Here is a 20,364-nt window from a genome sequence, read left to right on the forward strand (position 1 = left end):
AGAATCTCCTACGAGGGCTCTCCAGCAGACAGTATGCAAGACATGCATAGCAACAGAAATACAACAACCATAACACCATTGGCCCAGTATAGCTATCTGATCATGTCTGGAAATGACTGCTTTTAACTGGCAGGAAGACCTTTTAACACAATACAAAGTGATTATTATTACGTTGGAATTACTTATATCAGCAACTGGTTAAAAGTTACTATTAGCATCTTAGCTTTCTTAAGTCTCTTCACTTTCTTAACTGTATTATCAAGTTCTTTTTAATAATCTTCTATCATAAGGACATATAAACAGATTACACTTTCCAAGGACTTCAAGTCTGCAGCTGTAGAGTATGAAGAGTTTCTGAAGAATACCAATAATAAGCACAGCCATTCTTTCAATCATTATTCTTAGATCTATGGGAGATAAAAGGTTTTAATGAAGTTCCCAAAACCAGCTTCTAGGACAAATTACTGACCTCTGAGGAATGCACTGAAAATTATTTGCCACAGACGTTTATCTTATTTTATTCCTTTTACAAATTTATAGAACCACCTAACCGGTATCAATCTAAATGTTTGCTACAGAACTACTACAAAAAAAGGACAAGCAGGCCATAGTATTTGCTGATACTGTTTAAAAATAAAGTGTCTTCAAACAAACAGAATTTACAAGATAATATAAAGAAAGCGAGATAAAGCTTAACTGGACAGTCATACATCTTTGCCAAACATCCAGAATTCCAGCAATTCTTGTAGAAAAACATTTTGAAGTTATTGCTTTTTAGTTTTACTTTTGAAGATATTTTAGTTTTGTTTTTCATTTTGATTCGAGGTCTAAAACAAAGTTAAGACCTCAAAGGAGGTCTAAACCAAAGTTAAGCATTACATGGACACAATACTTTACACAGAGTACCTATTTGACCCATTTTGTTGGATTATATGCACAGCAAATTTCAGAGTTAATTTTGATGGAAAAAATGGATTTTGAGAAGAGAAATTGCTCAGGATTTGTAACAAAAAAATAATTTATTGCCTTGCGTTTGCTAATGAATCATAAAAATGTGACCAATTGCACAAGACTAACTTATGATAATTTAAGATTTTTTTCTGTACTAGTAAGCCTTAATTGATGTTTAATTAATAGAAGCTTAATTATTTTGTATTTACACATGCATATATCTTAAGTGTATATATAAATGCACACACATATACACACAAACAATTATATTTTATGCATCCTGATACAAGTAAGTGTGAGTATTGTTTGAGTATAATGCATACACATAAACACAGACACTGAACTTCAGCATATCATGATCTGGCTTCCATTCTATTGCAAGCACGGCCATCTATCTATTATTTTTTTCCTCCTCCTCTTTTTCTCCCCAGTTTTCTGGGATTTTCCTTTTGCTACAGCTAGACTTTTGCATGTGAATATCCTTTGCACTTCCACAGTCAGGTCAGACCTGAATGCTTTAAAATTTTCTTGAGTTTTCTAATTATGCACATTTTTACTGGTTTGTTTTTTTGTTTGTTTGGTTTTGGGGGTTTTTTTGTTTGTTGTTGTTGTTGTTTTTTGTGTAACTTTCAACTTTGCTTCCCATTCAGAAATTGGAATTTCTTCTTAATTTAAGCCCTTCACAGATCATCACTGTCCTAATATACTACTAAATCCATGATGCGTCATCTGGTCTCAGCACCTGAAGTCACTGGCTATATCTTTTTTTCCTTTCTGTTTCAGTGCAAGTCAGAAAGCAGAAAAAAAGGTTTCCTTCTAACAATAACCAATTCAACTATGCAGCCCATTTTTTAACATCTTTTTTGCCCAGGACTCTGTCCAGACTCACTTTCTCCATTCAAGGTGAAATTTAGAAGCCAACAAATTATCTGTTCCATTGCAAATTGTCCTTGAACTCCTTGTAATTGGACATCAGGACTAAAATGGGAAAAATCATTCCAAAAGGAAGAAAGGCCTTTTTTTAATAGACTAAACAAAAAACCTAAAACCAAAAAAAACTTTCTACACATTGTATGAATTGTCCAATTCTCAGGAGGAAAATAAGCTATACAGAGAGATGCAAAATGTAAAGAGTTCCAAAAAGTATCTGGAGCACTGCCATTACAATAATCAAAAGAAAAAAAATTACTCAACAAAGTATATTTTATAACAGAGCTAATGGCAAACATAGCAGAAATAAATGAGGTATCAACATTGTTTAATCAGAAACACACTGCATAGTACCATGACAGGGTTTTAACATATTTACTAGAGTAAAACTTTTAGGTTAACCTAAAAATCCTTTGAGGCAGAGTTATCCCCTAAAGGTTTTCCATTATTCTCTTCTCATTCTTATTGTAGTTCTCCATTAGGCCATAGCAGAGTTCCCAAAGCACTAAATCCCTAAAGAAAATCAGAGTAGAAAAATAAGAAACCAGGTGGTAATGGAATCCAAGTTATGGATGCAATGATCAAATTAAAGAAAACGAGAAGAATTTGGAGGAGTCATTGAACTCCAACAATACCAGTCGCTGTTTTGAATTTCAGCATTTTTATGTGAAACATCTACCTCTGGTAGTATTGTTCTTCAACACCATATACTTAGCATTTTGTTGTTGATTTTGGGTTTCATCCAGAGTTATTTGGTTTAGTGTATGAACTTGAGTTTCCAGAAACCTTCAGTGGGTGCAGAGAGAATTCAACAGACCATTCCCCTTGGGCTCTGTTTAAGCTCAGTCAGCTATGATGGAAGACAAGTCTTTCCTCAAAAAGCGTTTGACAACTGTCATTCATCACATTATTAGTTACACTTAGATACTTACTTTCCTTTGGTAAGACAACTGTTCTGAACACTGTTACCTGATTATTCAACAAGTAGAAATTTGTGAGAAAATAGTTGCAGCACATTTTACAATTTTTAAGAAGCTTATTTTAACTACTGCATCTTGACATTGTTGCTGGAAAATGGGTATGGACAAATATCTACCTTCTTTCTCGTGATTTAAGAATGTTAATGAACACTAACTGCAATTTTGCTAACTACTAGAAAGGAAAGACGACTGGTATTTTCAGTGGAAATTTAAAAGGAAGAGACTCTCAAGAAGAATATATATTCTAACCATCTTTTCATATCTATTCATAAATTATAAGAAAATATAGATTATTTTTTTTTCCCCATTCATGGGAAAATATACCAATACAAAAAAATTACACTGCTCCATCAGGAATGCTAGCTTATTGCAAAATTGTCTACATATGCAAAACACTTAGAAGGACCTGTCTCCAAGTCAGCTTGCTTCATGGTACTTCAGCATCAGGTCAAAAAAAGAACTGTCATTCTATATTTCTTTTTCTTCTTGTAATACACATGCTTCTTGACATAGTAACAATGACAATACTGTGACCTAACTGAAAGCTCCCTAGATTCTGCATTCAAGTCCTTCGATCAGGTCAGAGAAAAAGCCAATAATACTTAATTGCATCAAGAGCAGAACTGCTCCATTACCGTTTTGACCCTCTGAATGGACAGAATGGTTTTAGACTTCCAGATATGTGCCCTGTTTTCAATTAAAAAAAAAAAATCAGTATCTGGGTATATTTCAGTATGTATCAATATAAAGAATAAAAATCAGTATTCATTGATTTATGACAGTCTGATCTTGAAGAAATTTTGAAATTTCAGTAGAGATTTACAAGTAAAGTAAAGATTCAGTAAAACGGGTCAAGTAATCCTAAGTCACCAACATCAAAGAATGCTTCTTATGCTTCTAAGAAACTTCAGAATTTCAAACCTAGCTTACCAAAACAACCATTTTATAGCAAACAGTTTCACAGTATAGATAAGCCCACAGATAAGATCAAGGGATTTCCAGAAGAACTAAAATATGGAACAATGCATTTCTATTTTCTTGGGTTTTTTACTAAAGGCGTCCTATGCAGACTTGTGCTGTTAAATTGTGACACAAAAAGTGTGAAATCATGGGCTGCCAGAACTTTTGAGCATCAACTTCAAAATTCAAATTGAGGAAAAAGTATTTGTCAAATTGGTTTCACAGGAATCAGTAAAGAAAGAAAAAAAAAAACCCACAATATTTGTGGCTGTGTTCATCAAACCAGGAATAACACTAGCAATCAGGTGCAGTGTCTAAGGGCCAACCATTCTCAGTTTATGTGGTGTCACAGTGACACAAAAAAAAATTGACTGCTTTTAGTAACTTTTGCTTAAAGCTTTATCTTCCAAACATTTTCAGATTTTGTGGAAACCATCTCTATGGTACCAGCAGACATTATGACAATCTTTGTCCCTTCCTGTTAAGTCACCATAAGTGTCAACAATTCAATGCTCATATGAAATGTATTCAGATACATTATTTGTATCCTCATTATGGCATAACACAGTAGTTTAAGTGTATGATTATTACTCTGACTTAGCACCTGTTCTTATACATTGGTATGACAAAGGCAATTTTGACCAACAACATACGGAAGTACAGACACCTCCGAAAGCAGGAACAGTGACACACAGCACGAGCTGTTACATAAATTTACTCGTAATCTTTACTCTCTTTCAGATCAAAGAAGGTTTCTCCCGTGAAACTGTACCTACTACTATCTCAGTCTGAGACAAAAAAACCTAAGCAAACATCTTCTCAGCCAACACAAACAGGAACGAAACTGGGCAGCTCCAGACCTCAAAAGAGAAATTGTCACATTTGAACCTTTTTATCTGGGGACTATACCAAGTCAAGATTTCTTCACAGAGGAGAGGAACTCTAATATATATTCCTAACTGAAGTACTACAATACTTTTTTGAAATTAAAAAGAAGAAATGCAATTCTATCAGAGTTAGACATAACCAAAGTATTAATGCAAGAGAGGGTAACTGCATACTAGCAGCAGCATTGTGCCCCCAAAATGTGTATAGGTGCAGAGCTCTTGTCTAACGTGGCAGAAATAAAACTGACTTGGCACTGCTTAAGAAATAATTTAACTCTCTTTGGAAGAAAAGCTTTTATAAATATAAAAAACTCATGGCCACTAGAATTGAACAAAAATCTCTACTGCTACCTGAAGCAAGGTCAAGACCACTGTGGAAAAGTCAAAAGGAAAAGTTCTGACTAAGATTGTAACATACAGTTGCCAAAATACCTCATCTGTCACACTGTTTTGTTCATGTTTGTTTATACTATAATTTGGCAAGGCTAATCTAGTCATATAAGTACTTTAATATTTCCTCTGTAGTGGGTAGAAGAATAACAACTTTATAATTATGGTAGCAACTTCGGTGAGTTCTTGGCTCCTGTCTGAGTAATGGTAGAGTTTTCCTCTCCCTGGTGCTTTGAATCTGGCACATCATTAGAAAACAACAGTAATTTCCTTCACAAGGTTAGGTTTTATATTACTTTGTTATAAAACTTTTCCTGCCTCAACAGCACCTAATCTTGCTGTTCAGTTCTATGCTTATCTGCAAATATTAGATACTCCTCTTTAACTGTTTTAAAACCAATCTTTTCCTACAGCATCTCTGCATTCGATTCCTTCTTCAGAAAGAAAGGAGCAAAATCCTTCTCAGATCTGTTATTCTCCAGTACTATTCTCTACCTTTTTCCTCATTTATCAAGGTGATTATTTTTGCTTCTCACCCTCCAAGACACATACCTTGACCATATTTCTTGATTTAAAATATTTCCAAGAAATTTGATGAAACATATACAAGGATTTCCAAGCAAATTTTTGCCCCCTACAGAATATTCTGAGTGGAAGGGATGATTGACTATATTCCCATGCAGATAATCTTTTGGGGGTTTTTTTGGTGTGGTGGTGGTTTTTTTTTTCCCAAAAAGGTTGCGGTTTCCTTAAAAAATAGTAAGAAGAATGATTCTCTGAAATACTTTTTTAAAAGACATACTGGAAATCCCAAACCAGTTCTTGACATTTTGAAATATGGTTTTAGTTTTCATCTTGCCTAAGTTCTTCATTTGATTCCTTAAGACCTGATACAACAGCATATTGGGCAACATTTTCCTCAATCAGCTGAACAAAAATGCAGTCTGTTTAATATGTGATTAAGAATGCTTCCATCTCCCCTCCCTAAAGATCATAATTAACTAACACACACATGACTTCGTCACTTTGTCTTCTCTTTATGCCACCTGGATAATATAAAGAGACTCCAGCATCAGCTCAACACTACATCTTTTTTTTCTAGTCCGAGATGAAAATGTTGCCACCCCTCTACTCACACACATGCACTCACTATCTGGCTTTGGGAAAGACTGAACTTTGGAAAAAAGCAATACCCAGGGCTCCATTAAGACTTGTCTCTTCAATTTGAGTGAGTCTCCCCATGTGCCTAGATATCAGGTAAATTGCTGAACCTCAGTACCAAGACAGTCTTGAGTTAGCCCAGATGGAAGGAGCTGAGCTGACTGTACAGGTTGGTCACAAAGTGGGCAGCGAGTCAGGAAAGCTGATCACCTATATGCTTCCATGTGATTTGATGAAATCAATTAATTCAGAGTTGGCATGGAAGAAGGGTGTGCTAGGAGGCTGTTAGTTCCTCTTCTGCTGTCTTGGGTAGTCAGGAAGAAGCCAGTGAATTTAATTAACCCAAGCCTAGCTAACTATTTGGGGGCTACCAAATAAAAAGAACTTTAGGGCTGTGCTTAGGCCTGGTGCCTAACAGTGACTCTGAGATGCTCTAAAAGCAGGAGAGCTAAGCTGTAGAGAGCTGGAGACTACAAAGTTAGGAATGGCTAATTTTGGACATGATAATATTTGAGGATTCAATGGAGATGATGTTTCTTGCAACAACTGCATGTTGCAGTGTTTCTTTCTGCAGGAGAGCACCTTTTCTATCAACTGTAGAAGGAATTTAGAGAAATCATGTTCTGACTTACCTAAAATCAGAGGCCTGGAGTGGACCGCAGAAATGCCTTCTTTTGGGTGTATTATGGTACTTTAGACTGGAATATATTTTATACCCCTTCCTCATGACAAACTAGTCAGGAAAATCCTACTTTTTACTATGGTAATTCCACTAAAAGTGTGCACACAACATTTAGAAAAATATGTTGATAATGGTCTGGCTAAAACAGATTTACTATCTTATTCGTCTTAGCTGGAGAGTCAGAAACTTAATCCTTAATAAGCGATTTCTAGGGGCTTATGGCAGATTACCATAATAAGAGACAGAACCACTCATAATTAAAGCAGTATTGTCTAAGGAGAGAAAAATACAATTGTGCCTTGTCACAGATTTCAAATAAACACATTTTTGATATGTTCCCAGGTTTTCTGCTTGGGATGTTTTATCTCTTCCTGAGTGTTCAAGACTACTGATGTATTTTACATTGTTTATGCTAGGCTAAAAACCAGAGCTACTTTGGTTTGCATACTTCAAAGTCATTGTTTTAATTTACTTGAACTGACTTTGGCAGACAACAAAAGAGGACTAGAGTAAACACATCCCCCCTCTTTGCTACCCACTCAAAAAAAAAAAAAAAAAAGTAGTTGTCCACCATTGCTTTCTCTCTATTCTTACAGTTCTAATGAGCTAAGCTTGTATCTGGTATTGGAGAAACACAGTTGAGACCTGTACGACACATGCTTAAATTTAACACATTCCCATGGCAGTAATGAACAAAGCAGTCCTTCCTTTCAGGAAAATCCTGGACTCGCATTCCCCAGGTCCCTCAGCAGTATAGAATTTAGAAGAAAAACAGGAAACACATGTGGAAACTAGATATAACTGACCAAACCTAGCTATTTAAGTAGCCCAGCCAGTAGCTTTTAAATGAATAATCACATCTATCTATATTATACCTGACTGACCTTTCCCTCCTCCACCAGCTATTCATACTGAAACATTTAGGCTAGGTATATGTATGTGCATAAATATGCAGAGGAAAGAAACAGGAGCTAGTGAAGCCTTTACATACATCTTATACTATGAGAGTTTATCATTTTTCCATGCATTTTTGAAAAAGAAATCAATATAACCTGTGCAAAGTTAAAAAAAGACTAAATTATTGATCCATAAGAGTACGCACACAGAAACAGCTAGTGTTCATATCTGCTTCATTAAGTATACACATATATACATATATATACATGTATATAATCTCAGATACACACATTCCTGTTCAGAAGTTAATCAAAGTAATAGGGCAATATTTTTTTCAGTAATGGAAAATTAGCCATAGCCATAATGATTACTGTTGTGTTTTTTTCCTAATCTACCTTACTCTACCATGACCTCTGACTTTTGAAAAACTCTAAAATAACCTATGTAACCTTTGGTTTGTATTTCCCAAAGAACATCTTACAAATTAAGATGGGACATTTTTATTGTTCTCCAATCCAAGTGGTATAGATACTAGATGTAATATGATGTTGAAAATAACAGATTTTGGAAACATACAAAACTCTTAGCACAAAAGATGTAAGTGATGATAACACAGACTAGACTGTGTACGAGCTGGGATCCTTTTCACATGAAATATTGCTTTCCCATGTGTACTTAATGGAACGTCAGGAAAAACATTCAGGCTTTTTAATATTGCCATCTATAAAACACAGTGGGACTCTACAGAAAAATGTTGTTTCCCTGGAGTTCTGCTGGCAAGACCTTCAATATCCAGTGATCTTGCAACCTTCTGCCTGTGACAAGCAATCTGCAGTGTCCTTAGGTTCATATCCAGCCTTTTGGGAAAATCAAATCCACCTCTCTGGATGCTCAGAAAACTTAACTCCCCTCAAAAGGGATAAGTTAAATAAATAGCTCTAAACTAACAAAATCTGAATAAAGTGGGACAAGAAGGAACAATGTTCATAATGACCTCCAAGAGGCAAGCAACCCTTCTTTTCTCAAAGTACAAAACTAATAGTTCAAGTAATTGTCTTTGTAGAGTGACCTCTGTGGAAGCTGGAGCCCCCCTGCTTTCTGCAGTTACTTCTCAACGACAGGGTTTGGAAGGCCCTCTGGGTATTGAATTGTGGAGCTCAACTCAACTTATGTTGCTTTGTTATCTGCTAGCCACTTTTCCTACTATTTGGTCTATAGTAAATATGGTGATAAAAAGTTCTTGTTATATTTTCTAAATATATTTTCCTCTTTCACATTCCAGCATTTCTTCATCCAAAAGCTTCAAGATATGGCAGTAGAACAAGCCAGTTAACCAGTCCAGGCACACTGGGCACAGCCATGTCGTTTATATTTTTCCCCAAATAAGGTACAGCATGGGGCAGGGGACAGAAATGCCCTAAAATGTTGAACAACATGAAATAACAATCATTCCCATGTATAGCTGACCTCTGTCTCATCCCACTCAGTTCACCATAACTTCCCAAGAGAAACAGAAAATACGTTTTTTTCCTCTAGGGCTCCATGCCTGTGTGTCTCTCCAGGATGGTTTTGTCACTTTTTTAATTCACCTGTGTATGTTTTTGGAGTCTTACTGAAATTAATGGAGCTCTGTAGATGTGCGGGTGTGTACCAACATGGAGCTTATGACCTGATAACTATCTAAAGTTGAGTAGTCTAATCAACAAAGCCAGAGATGACTTCAACCACTTCTTCTGTAGTGCTGGCTATCCCTCACTAAGCGAAATATCCTGCTTTCTGCACCTCCTTCTTCCAGCACCCTTCTCAGGGTGGTTAATCTATTTCTACTTAAAATTACTGTCTTAGCAAATGTCTTTCACAGCATGCCCCATAGCACAAAGCCAGACCTGCCACCACTGGAAGCAGGAGACATCAGTGGCACTGCTTGAGGATGAACTGTGGTTAACAATAAGCACAACAGGCCCTAGGAAGGAGGAAAATGAGATGCGGATTTTGAGAAGAACTGCCCAAACTTTAAATTCCATTCTGCCTAAGCATATGGGTTTGGGGGTGAGGAAGCATTAAACATTTAATTTGATAGGATCTCTGTAACAAGTAAAGAAATTGGTGGTACTCATTGAATATAGAGAAACCAGGTAAATCAGTGGTGAAAACTTGCTTTATCCTGGATACAAGAATCAAGAAGTGTAACTGTGTAGAAAAACAAACAAACAAAATACCAGAAGAGTCTTACTGGCTGCTTGGTATAGTCAAGCAGTGGCAGGAGAACAGCAGACACTTCAAATATCTTGAGTAAGATAGGTTTGCTAGGCCCAACTGTCTGCCTGTATTCAACCTCTGCTAAAAATGCTCTCTCTTGCATAAAGCTTAGTCCAAGACTATACATCCCACAGACCAGCATATAGCAACCATTTTTCTTGTGGTCAAGTCAGGGTGTGAAAGCATACATTAATTGGGGTTTTTTTGCCTGGGGAACATTTAGTCCTGTCTTCATCACATGGCCAGATGGGTACCACGGATCTAAATTAATCATTTGGCTCATTGTTCTGTTTTGTTTAGGTGTTATTATTCACTTCTATTTTCACACCTGTGGAAGAAATACAAGAATTGCCATGGGTAGGAAGGATAGAAATGGACAAGAATTTTCTTCAATGACAGTAGTTCACCTAATCAGAAAAAAAAAATTCTTGTAAACATTTCTAATTCCCTCGGGCTCTCTGTGTGCCATAACCATGAGACATATGAGTCTTGCTCTTTAAATTTTCTGACTTTAAAAAAAAAAAAACGTCAAATAAAAACAAACAGAAAAAAGTGGTTTGTTGTCCTGGCTCATTGGTTTGGTTGCTAAGAACAATGAAATGCTAAAAGGGCATTTATACCACAGAGATACTTAGCACTGGCTCTGCTTTTATCTTAGTCACTGAAATAGAAAGTTTAATCTACTTGCTAAAAGTAACCTCTTCACATACACTTTTTGAGATCCACTATAGTGATCCACTTATTCCTGGTATTATATATGCAGCCACACAGTGCATTACAGATGCCTTATTATCCCCACAGATAGAGAAATACTCTGGGCTAAAGCAGCCAAAATAAGCACCTTTCCGTTTAAAGAGGCTTGATCAAAAGAAATTTAAAAAAAAAAAAAAAAGAAAAAAAGAAAAAAAAAAGAAAAGAAACATTGTGGCATTGCGAGCTTTGACTTAATGTGAACTTTCCTATATTCCAGTCATGAGATTTAACCAAAAACAGCCTTGGGGATATCATGATGGGAAAAGCAAAGTGTGGTGATTGCGTTGGGAATATATTAGCTGGAACGCTGTCTCAGCAGCTGGCCAGCAGCCTTTTGAAAACAGGGTTATTCCAAGAACTATATAAATAAACAGAGGCCTTGGGAATTTTTATCCGTCCAAAAAAATCTCTTTGCCAAGCCAACCATTACCCAAACTTTCTCTATACGTGTGCCTCACATGGAGGGTACTTTATACAGAGTAAGAGATGACTAGCTATGCCTGCCAAATGCTTTAAGTTCGGATTTGGCAAGGGCTGATTTGAAAAGGGGAGGAGGAAGAGAAGGGTGTGGGGAAAATGGCTTTTCCAGAGGTCTACCCTAAAGTAATTAAGCAGCTAATTATTAGTGGGCTTTCTCTTTACTACTACTGCTGACCATCAAGAATTATATTTTGCCTTATATGTTCACAGAGCGTCAAGTGACAGTTCTTGTTGTTCAATTACTCTGTTGAGTAATTCTCATATAATAATGCCCTGAATGATAATGCAGTATGCTGCAGCTCTACATTACAGCTCAGAGAAGTCTCCAGAACCTGAAAATCTTGCTTGTTCAGCAGAGGCTGGGTCAGACTGACTTCAGTTGACTGGATGTAGAAGGACACCAAAGACACGATCAGAAAACTGCCTTGTCACACCCTAGATGATGAAAACCTGCTTAGTCCTTTCTGAGGCTTCCTGCTCAGCGTGGAGTTAGCTATCCCTCCCAGGTCCATCCAAAAGAAATTTGAAATGCATTTTTTTTGCTCTAATTGCTATTCCTAATAAGATCTAAAATAATAATCAGCATTGATATGCCTGGACTTCTATCGATCACAAGGTCATCCAGGAAAACCGGTACAATTACCGTGAAAATATACAGAAAAAGGCCAAAGGCACAGCTCTCCAGATGGCTGTAGCATTGCTTTGCAAATACTCAATCCTTTTTATTCTTATGGCCCAAAAGGGAAAGGTTAAACATTAAGCAGTAACAGGCGAGAGAAGTTATGAACAAAAAATAGAGCCACAGTGACTACAATGCAAGCAAAAAAATGTTAAGAGTATTTACTTTTATAATAAATATTATCTTTTTTCTTTTTTTTTTTCTTTCCCCAACAGTTCTTATTTTAAGTCCAGATTTTTTGTCCTACTCCAATTTTTTTACTGGTAGCTGAACTTTCTAGTCATAATGTAAGTCTGCTTGGGCTAACATGTCAGGTTTATTGCTGACAGTATATAACCATAGAGAACAATGCAGAAGCCTTGTGATAATCGTATAGCCCTTGTGAATCATAAATTAACACCACTTACAGCTATTGCCACAAATGTACAAATAATCTGCACATTCTTTTGACCAAGCCCTAAGTTAATTGATGCCACCATGATGTAATTTGTAAGATGCTGGAATCTACAGGCCCTTCTATTTCAGAATTTCTAGGTACTTTCCAAAGATTAATTAATTTTTATAAAGCCCATGGGAAATTCACTCCTGCTGTACAGATGTGGAAACAGACATGGAGAAGTTAAATGATTTGCCCAAATTCACATAGGAAATGTGAGTCAGTTTGAGAGAAAGAACTTGTGCCTCCTCCTTCTCTCTTCTCTTGCTCTGTTTACTTTATTAATTGTCAAGTAATAGTGATGAAAGTCATATATACAAAACACGCATAGGGCAGCAAGAATGGAAAAAAAAGAGAAAAATATCTCCACAAAACATATTTTAATGAAACTATGGAAAATGTAATCTGACCTAAGCAACAATTTTTCAGTAATTCGTAATGATTTATGGAAGTTAAATGGATAATAAAACTCCCAGGGCTTGTGCATATGGAAATAATAATAAAAGTGTATCACACAAAGCAATTCAACATTCAAAATATTTCTCATACTACAAAAACATCATTTTAAATCTTCATAAAATGAATCATAAACATCAGGTGCAATTTAATTATGCTCAAACCAAGCATAAGCAGATGAATATTTATCCATTTTAAAATATTGGATGCTTTTATTATAATTATATTGGATGGACTAGAGAATTGCTATTCATAAGTCTAGAATCTCCAGGGGCTCGAGAAAAACGGTTTGTTTAGGCTGGTGCAGGTGCTGTGATTCAGCACAATAACACACAGGCTGCTCAAAGGCTCTATACCAAAGAATCCGTGGCTTCCTTCCCAGTGACTCAAGCCAGATTAAGAAACTATAAAAATGAATAGAGCAATAAATCTCCACCCATTTTTAAAAATTATTTACCAGGAATCTTCTCTTGTGATGAAACACTCTGGTATCCAAAAATGATACTGACACCTTCAGGTTTACATGAACAGGCTAAAGTTCCACAGCCAAGGGTTATATAACCCTTGAAATTAGGGCAGAAAGTGGGGGGGGAGGGGGGGGAATCCACAAGCCAACAGGACTTAACCAAAGGATATGAGGAGCACCTGGCAGTGTGAATGAAAACAGTGAAAAACTGCTAAGAAATTATTTTCCCCCAATTGTTTCTTAGAAACAATTTCAGAATTTTGAAATGGCTTTCAAATTCTTTTTAATGCATTAATTTCAAATGCAAAGGTTTCCACACAAAGACATACATCACTGAAGCCAGCAGTAGCAGGTTCAGAAGTTCATTTAAGGTACACCAGGTTAGACATTTAGCACAAATTGGGATAGTACTTTCTAAAGCTACTTAAACAAAAAAATCTCCAGAATGCATAAATTCACTCTGCTATTATCATTTCCTTTCTTAAGCATTCCAAGACTGCAAATATACACTACCTAAATGATCTGGCTGACAGGATGGATGATGTTCCAAGACCACTGTCCGCAGTCTTGGAACATAAGCAGGTATTTCCATAAATACTACAGTCCAACACAATATTTGCTGCTTTCTTCCCTCCTTTCAAAAGCCTTTTGACAGCTGAAAATAGCCAGATATAACATACTCTAGCAATCTACATGAAGATTGCTTTCCCTTGCCACAAGATAGGACCATCTCCTCCCTACATTGTCCACATCTTGTTCTAGATTCCTCAGTGATCCCTGAAGATAGCATAGATTCTTACATGAAGGAGGGGAGCAGCCTCTGCCAACAACTATGTCTCCTGTCTCTCCAGTAACAAAATTAACTTCATCAAGGGTAGCACAGAAGGAATACATTTTATGGAAACATAGCACTTTATAACTTTCCCTAAAGAAAGGGAGCACAAAAGGACAGCAATGTTGTCATTACGGAAACGTTACTAAAGGCCTTTAGATCTTTTCCTGTAGTACCACTTAGAAATCAGATCTGTGGTGAAACGCCTGTGAAGGAATTAAAACAACAGATCAACAGTCTTGTTGTTACAGACATCTTAGAACTGAATCACTGACAGGCAGACCAATCAAAATGATCTCTGTCAAAACTGCACACAAAGTCAGCAACAGCAATATCACCTCAGAAAACGTCTACAAGTCTCCCTCAGATGTTTCTTTATCCACAATCAAAGACATCCAGCAAAAACTCACAATTTTTTTTCCCCTGCGTTTGTATGCCTTTTGGCAAGCAAGAACCCCACAGGATAAAGCCATGTATCTGCCAGATTCATTGGCAGACACAAACAGTTCTGAAAGACACTGAGCAGAAGATAAACAAAGATGTCGACACAGTGGGAGAGGAAGATTTCAGGAAGGTGATGCAATTACAGAATACATTTTAGGTTTTGGTTTCCTGAACTACCACGAAAAGCCTAATGGCCATCTTGACTTTTACATTCCTAATACTGCATAGTAAATGCTATCTACTGACTCTTTCAACAACAAAGCAGCCCAACACCCAGAATGTCATTTGTTGTACACGTTGTCGCACTCTTAAGAATTTAAAAGGCAACATTAAGAAATTCTGGGTGGCGTACATATATGCCATTCACAATGCATGCAACATTTTTTAAGATTTGGTAGTTCAGACCCCTGCCACACAAGGTCCTCGTGAGACTACCATGAAGAATGTCGGAAAGATTTGGCCATCCTAACAGGAAGCTTTCAAAACAAACAGGTAACAGTTAAAGATTTTAATCTCATTGTAAAGTAGTACGACATGACCATTCATGAGTGCTAATGAACACAAGCTAGGAACATAACTTTACAAAATACCTATAAGCTGCTTGCAACAGAAACAAACTTCACTGAGAAAGAAGGCACACTTCTTTCTCAAGGCCCCCACTGTTGCATGCATCAAGTTTAAGCACTATCTCCTGGGAAATTGCTATATCCATGTGGAAATCTGTCTTCAAAATGCCTTTGTTATCAACCAAAATGTCTTTAGAGAGAGTTTAATGAATGAAAAAATGTCATTTGGATAGTAACATGAAAGACTATCTCTGACATTTGTTACTTTCTTTTTGTCTGGAGCAGAAACACCACACGAGGCAGTGACTGCTCTACTCTCTCAAGCCACAAATATTCAGTGTATGGCAAACCCAGAATTTTTGTTAGGAATTCAAACACTTTAACAGAAATTAGAGGGTGGAGCTTCAAATCAGAGGGACCTGGCAAAAACTGAGGAGTGGCCTAGCAGAAAACTTACAAAGTTCAACAAGAGGTGAAAAGTTCTGCTCCTGGGGCAGAAGCACAGGCCGTATCAGCACCTGCTGAAAACAGCTTGGCAGTTACAGCAGATGCCAACTACATACAAGGCAACAGTGTACTTCCATCACACTTAAGGCAAACCGCATAACTGTGCTACATCAGGAGGAACAGGGACAGCAGAGCAGGGGAAGACAGTTTCTTGTTCTGCCTGTGCAGCACTGGTGAGGCTGCAGCTGGAGAACTTCATCCAGTTTTGGACCCCTGCTCCAAGAGGAATATGCGGATTTTGGAGAGGGTCCAGTAACAGGCTTCTAACATGGTCAGGGGCCTACAGCATGTGGCCTTCAAGACTAAAGCTAATGAAAGCCTGATGTTCATGCTTGGAGAAGGAAGTTGGACTGGATGACCTTGAAAGGTTCCAGGCAACTAACACTTCTATGACTGCGATAATTAATTCCTCTCTCAACATGTGATTAGATAACATTCAGCATGCAGGATAGTCATCATCATGCAAAGAACAGCAACAACAACAAAACCAAGCACACTACTACTGAATACTGGGCATCTTGGGAAAACTGGAATATAGCTCTGTAACAGCACATCAACTCATAACAACAGGGTATCATTTGAAATTTCTATTCCTAAGAAAAACTCAGTGCTAAAGCGTGCATGTCTCTATAAGGCCAAAGATGATCAATAATGAACACAAAGTCAAAAACACATCATCTGTTCACACACTACTTGTAATAAACCTCTAAGTAATAAAAAAAACCCCAAACGCCACACAAAACCAAAACTCCCATGAAGCATGAAGTAGCAGCACACATTCTAATGTTGTGTGCGTGCGCACTGTGGAGTATTTTAAGCAGGGACTTAAAGCTAATGGGAAATTGAATACATGCAGAAGATCGATTTTCTGGATTTTTGAGAAATGTATCACTTGTGTAAGACAGTGATCGTACAAAATGCTCAAAAAAGTATCTAAAACTCCTGAAGTTAATTTAACTCTACTCATTATTAATGTGCACTTATGTGGACACAGGACACTTTCATAACAGTGGGGGACAGAAATGGTGCTTCCCAAGACAATTTTTGGGCAATCTCTTAAAGAAGTTTTAGTTCACTCTTCTTTCTTTCATACGAGTATCCATGAAAGAGCTTTGCTTTTTTTTTTTGTGCGTGTGTGTGTGTGAAAAGAGTGCTCACAGAAAACTCATTCACCCAATGACACCGATTAAGGAGCAGAGAAAACTGAAGCAATGCCAGGAATACATCTCTATTCTCCCTTAGAATTATACAGCTGCAAGCAAAGGCAAAATATATCTATCCCAATCACATTATACCCTGACTTGTCAACAAGAGTAGAGAAAACTACACTGGAAAACACTTATAGAATATCTGTCCCCAATGTCTTGCACAGTTTCCTCTAAGCATGACAAAGACAAATATCTTCAGACGCATCCATATCATTAATTTTGCAGTGGTTTGAGTGACTACACAAAAATTGGAATCAGGATTTTAAGTTTCACTTTTCCTCCTTTTCAGATTTCACCAGAACAGAAGAAATAAATTCCTGACAAACTTAAGACCTCTTGGAGGTGTAACAAAGAATACGAAAACACGCAAGTTTGTGGTTTGCTATTCAGAAGACAGCAGGTGGCAAAGGGTGAGAAATTTCTGCCACTCACACATACCATACCTAAAGGAAAGTCTGAATCAATATTTTAATTAAATATCAGAATCACTTGTAAAAAAAGAAATATACCTTCCAGATCTTCTTTTATCCATTGTTACATAGGAGTATAAATATGAATTTTGTCAACCAACTTTTAAAAATTTAAGCAGCAAGGAGGGTGCTGTGAATAAACAAGATTTGACTGTCAGTTTTTTCCTCATATGAGAAACATTTTTATTTTTTCTTTTTTTAACTTGTCTGTATTTCAAGATGGTCCATTTTTAAACTAAAACTTCCTGACTTTACTGGAAGATGCAACTTCAGAATTTACCTAGAATTACATTACTAAGTCTTCATTTGTATGAGAACATCAGGAGAAGTCTAGTACAGCAGTACAACACCACTTCAATCAACATAGAGTTCTCATACATTTGGAATTAATGTTGAACAAAGTTTATTTACTCCAATTTAAGTAAGTTCTAAAATAAATCCTATGCAGCCCAGGGAGTAGCATTCTGACATTGCTCAAGTATTGCTTTGTTCTGCAAGTAATTATTCTGTCCAAATGAATTAATTGACTAAGCTTGGTGAAACCCAGATTTACAGAACAAAACCCTCAATTTTCTTATCTGCAACTTTTTTTTCTCTTTTTAAACATTCTTCAACACAGATAAGGTAGTAGAAGAACCATATAAAAGGTTTCAAATATACAGGGAAAATCTAGGAAACAAATTGTATCCCCAGTCAAGGGTACTGTTTCAGGTTTAAAAAATAAAAGATGGACAACACTTTGGGTTAGTATCAGAAATAATAGCAGGTTTGACTTTTTGGATCTATAAAATCTAACCTGTCAAAATCAGTGACTGTTCGTTGTATACATTCATACTGGGGTGCCAAAACAGAGATATTTTTTAACTGTAGACAAAGTCAGTGGGTATAAATTGGGGGTTTTTTAGTCAATCTTTATGGCCATGAGTGTTCTGGCCAAAACAGCTATTGTCAGGTTTTTCACATTCACAAAATGAAGCTCTGTGGGAGCAAGCAACTACAAGGATTTCATAATCACAGAACACAAATGCTTGACTTTGTTGCAGCACCAGCACCTCCACATTTATTAGAAGCAAGGACAAACTGAAGGTGTTGAACCACTAAGTTTCAGAAAGTTGGTGCTTCATGCAAAAATGAAAAAAAAATAAAAATTGCTTTTGTCTACATCAACTCAAGACTGAGCAGAACTAATTTCCTTTTCCAACCACAAACTCTCTAACCATTTGACCAGCTGCACTGTTCTCACAAAAAGAGCACATGGAACAAGGACTGGCATTTATTGACGTAAAATGATCATAAAAATCTGTTAATACATCTTAATGGTTATTATATCGCCTAAAGTTAATTTGTCCCAAATTTACAAAAAACAGTTTGTTTGAATGTTCCTTTTACTAGCTTCTGCTGCATGAAGCTTTGAGAGATAAAACTGGTCAAGAAGCAGTAGAGGGCTAGCAGTGCAATCAAGGTTATAGAATAGAAACCTATCAAAAATCTTAACTAATGTTGTCAAGTAGGAGAAATCACATACAGAAAATGTAATTAAAATCCATGGAAAGCAGACCTTCCTCCTCTTGTATAAATGTGGGCTGAGTTGGAGCTGTTTCATTTATATACTCTAGGACAATGTATTTATAATATGTCCTAATCATTTATCTGAAAACCTGAATGCATGCCCAAGGGAAAAGAAATCTAAAGACAGGTTGTGTTGCATTTTCAGAGGACATGGGGAGACAAGAGGTCACAGAGAAGCCTCGAAGGTAATGCTTGAAATTTAGGAATTTGGTAAACTTAATTTAAAAAGGAATAACTTATCCAAGGAGTGTACCAGACAAAGAAAATGGAGGGACATTTAGGGCATGCAGCAAGTTATAAAAAAAAAAAAAAACAAAACAAAACAACACACATTTCACAGAGCTGCCAAAAACAGAATTTAAAAAACAAACACACACACCACCACACAAGTTGACCCCAGCAAAAAATTATGTACAAAAGCATAGAGAGAAAACAGCTATTAAACCGTGACTGCGGTATACCATCTTTCAGATTGTGGAATGGAAGCAGAGAAAGTGGCACACTGTAGAAAAACCACTTGTAGATGATAGAGTCTTTTAATTCAGCATTCGTATACAAACATACTAAAACCAACCCTTGTCTGCTAAGACACGATTCTATACAGACATGCAATGTAACAGGAGAAAAGCTGTGCAGATCTGGCATGGTTGCACTGTGTGGGTGAGACACAGCCAATACTGAGACTTTGCCCTTTGTCCAGCAGGATGCCACACTCCAACAAGACTTTCTTTGCCTTAGGTATGCAGAAGGGCAGACAAGAGCACTCTCACTTAAATGCTGTACTAGTAACAAGTACAGATGATCAACCATTGTGTGAGGCTGGGAAAGAAGGTAAAGTTGGCTGGTTTTAGAAAAATACTACTAGTAAATCTGTACGCTCAGCACAATCAGATGGCCTGTGTCATATAAACTTAAGAAATTACATCTGAAGCTAGTTTTATTGCCCTTTTTTTCAATGAAATATTTGCATATTCAAGCCCATTCCCACAGTTCTTGAAGAAAAACAGCTCCTGATGTCATTGTGGAGTTCTATTTTCAGAAAGCTTTATTTATTTCTAAGTGGTTTAATGTGCATCTGTTTACATAAATATTTAGATATGTGAAAGCACATCCTGCTCAAGCTGCTCTGATAAACAGAAGTCAGCTGTTACTCCTTTTCCACTCCTGACTCCGCTTGGAGCACTGCCTATTCCCGAGCTCTCATTTACAATGCAGCCATTGTGCTTAGAAGCAGGAGTTTATAAACACATGCTGAAAAATGTAGTCTAGCTTTCCAGCAAAATATTTCAATGGCTCTTTTAGCATTAAATTGCACTACAGTTGGTGTGGCTCAGTGCGCTAAAAGTTTACATTTCTCCACAAGGCCTAACGCAGTATACGTATTGACAGTATTAGCAAAAC

This window comes from Ciconia boyciana, chromosome 3 (genome assembly GCF_034638445.1).
Source record: "Ciconia boyciana chromosome 3, ASM3463844v1, whole genome shotgun sequence".
In the NCBI taxonomy this organism is placed as follows: domain Eukaryota; kingdom Metazoa; phylum Chordata; class Aves; order Ciconiiformes; family Ciconiidae; genus Ciconia; species Ciconia boyciana.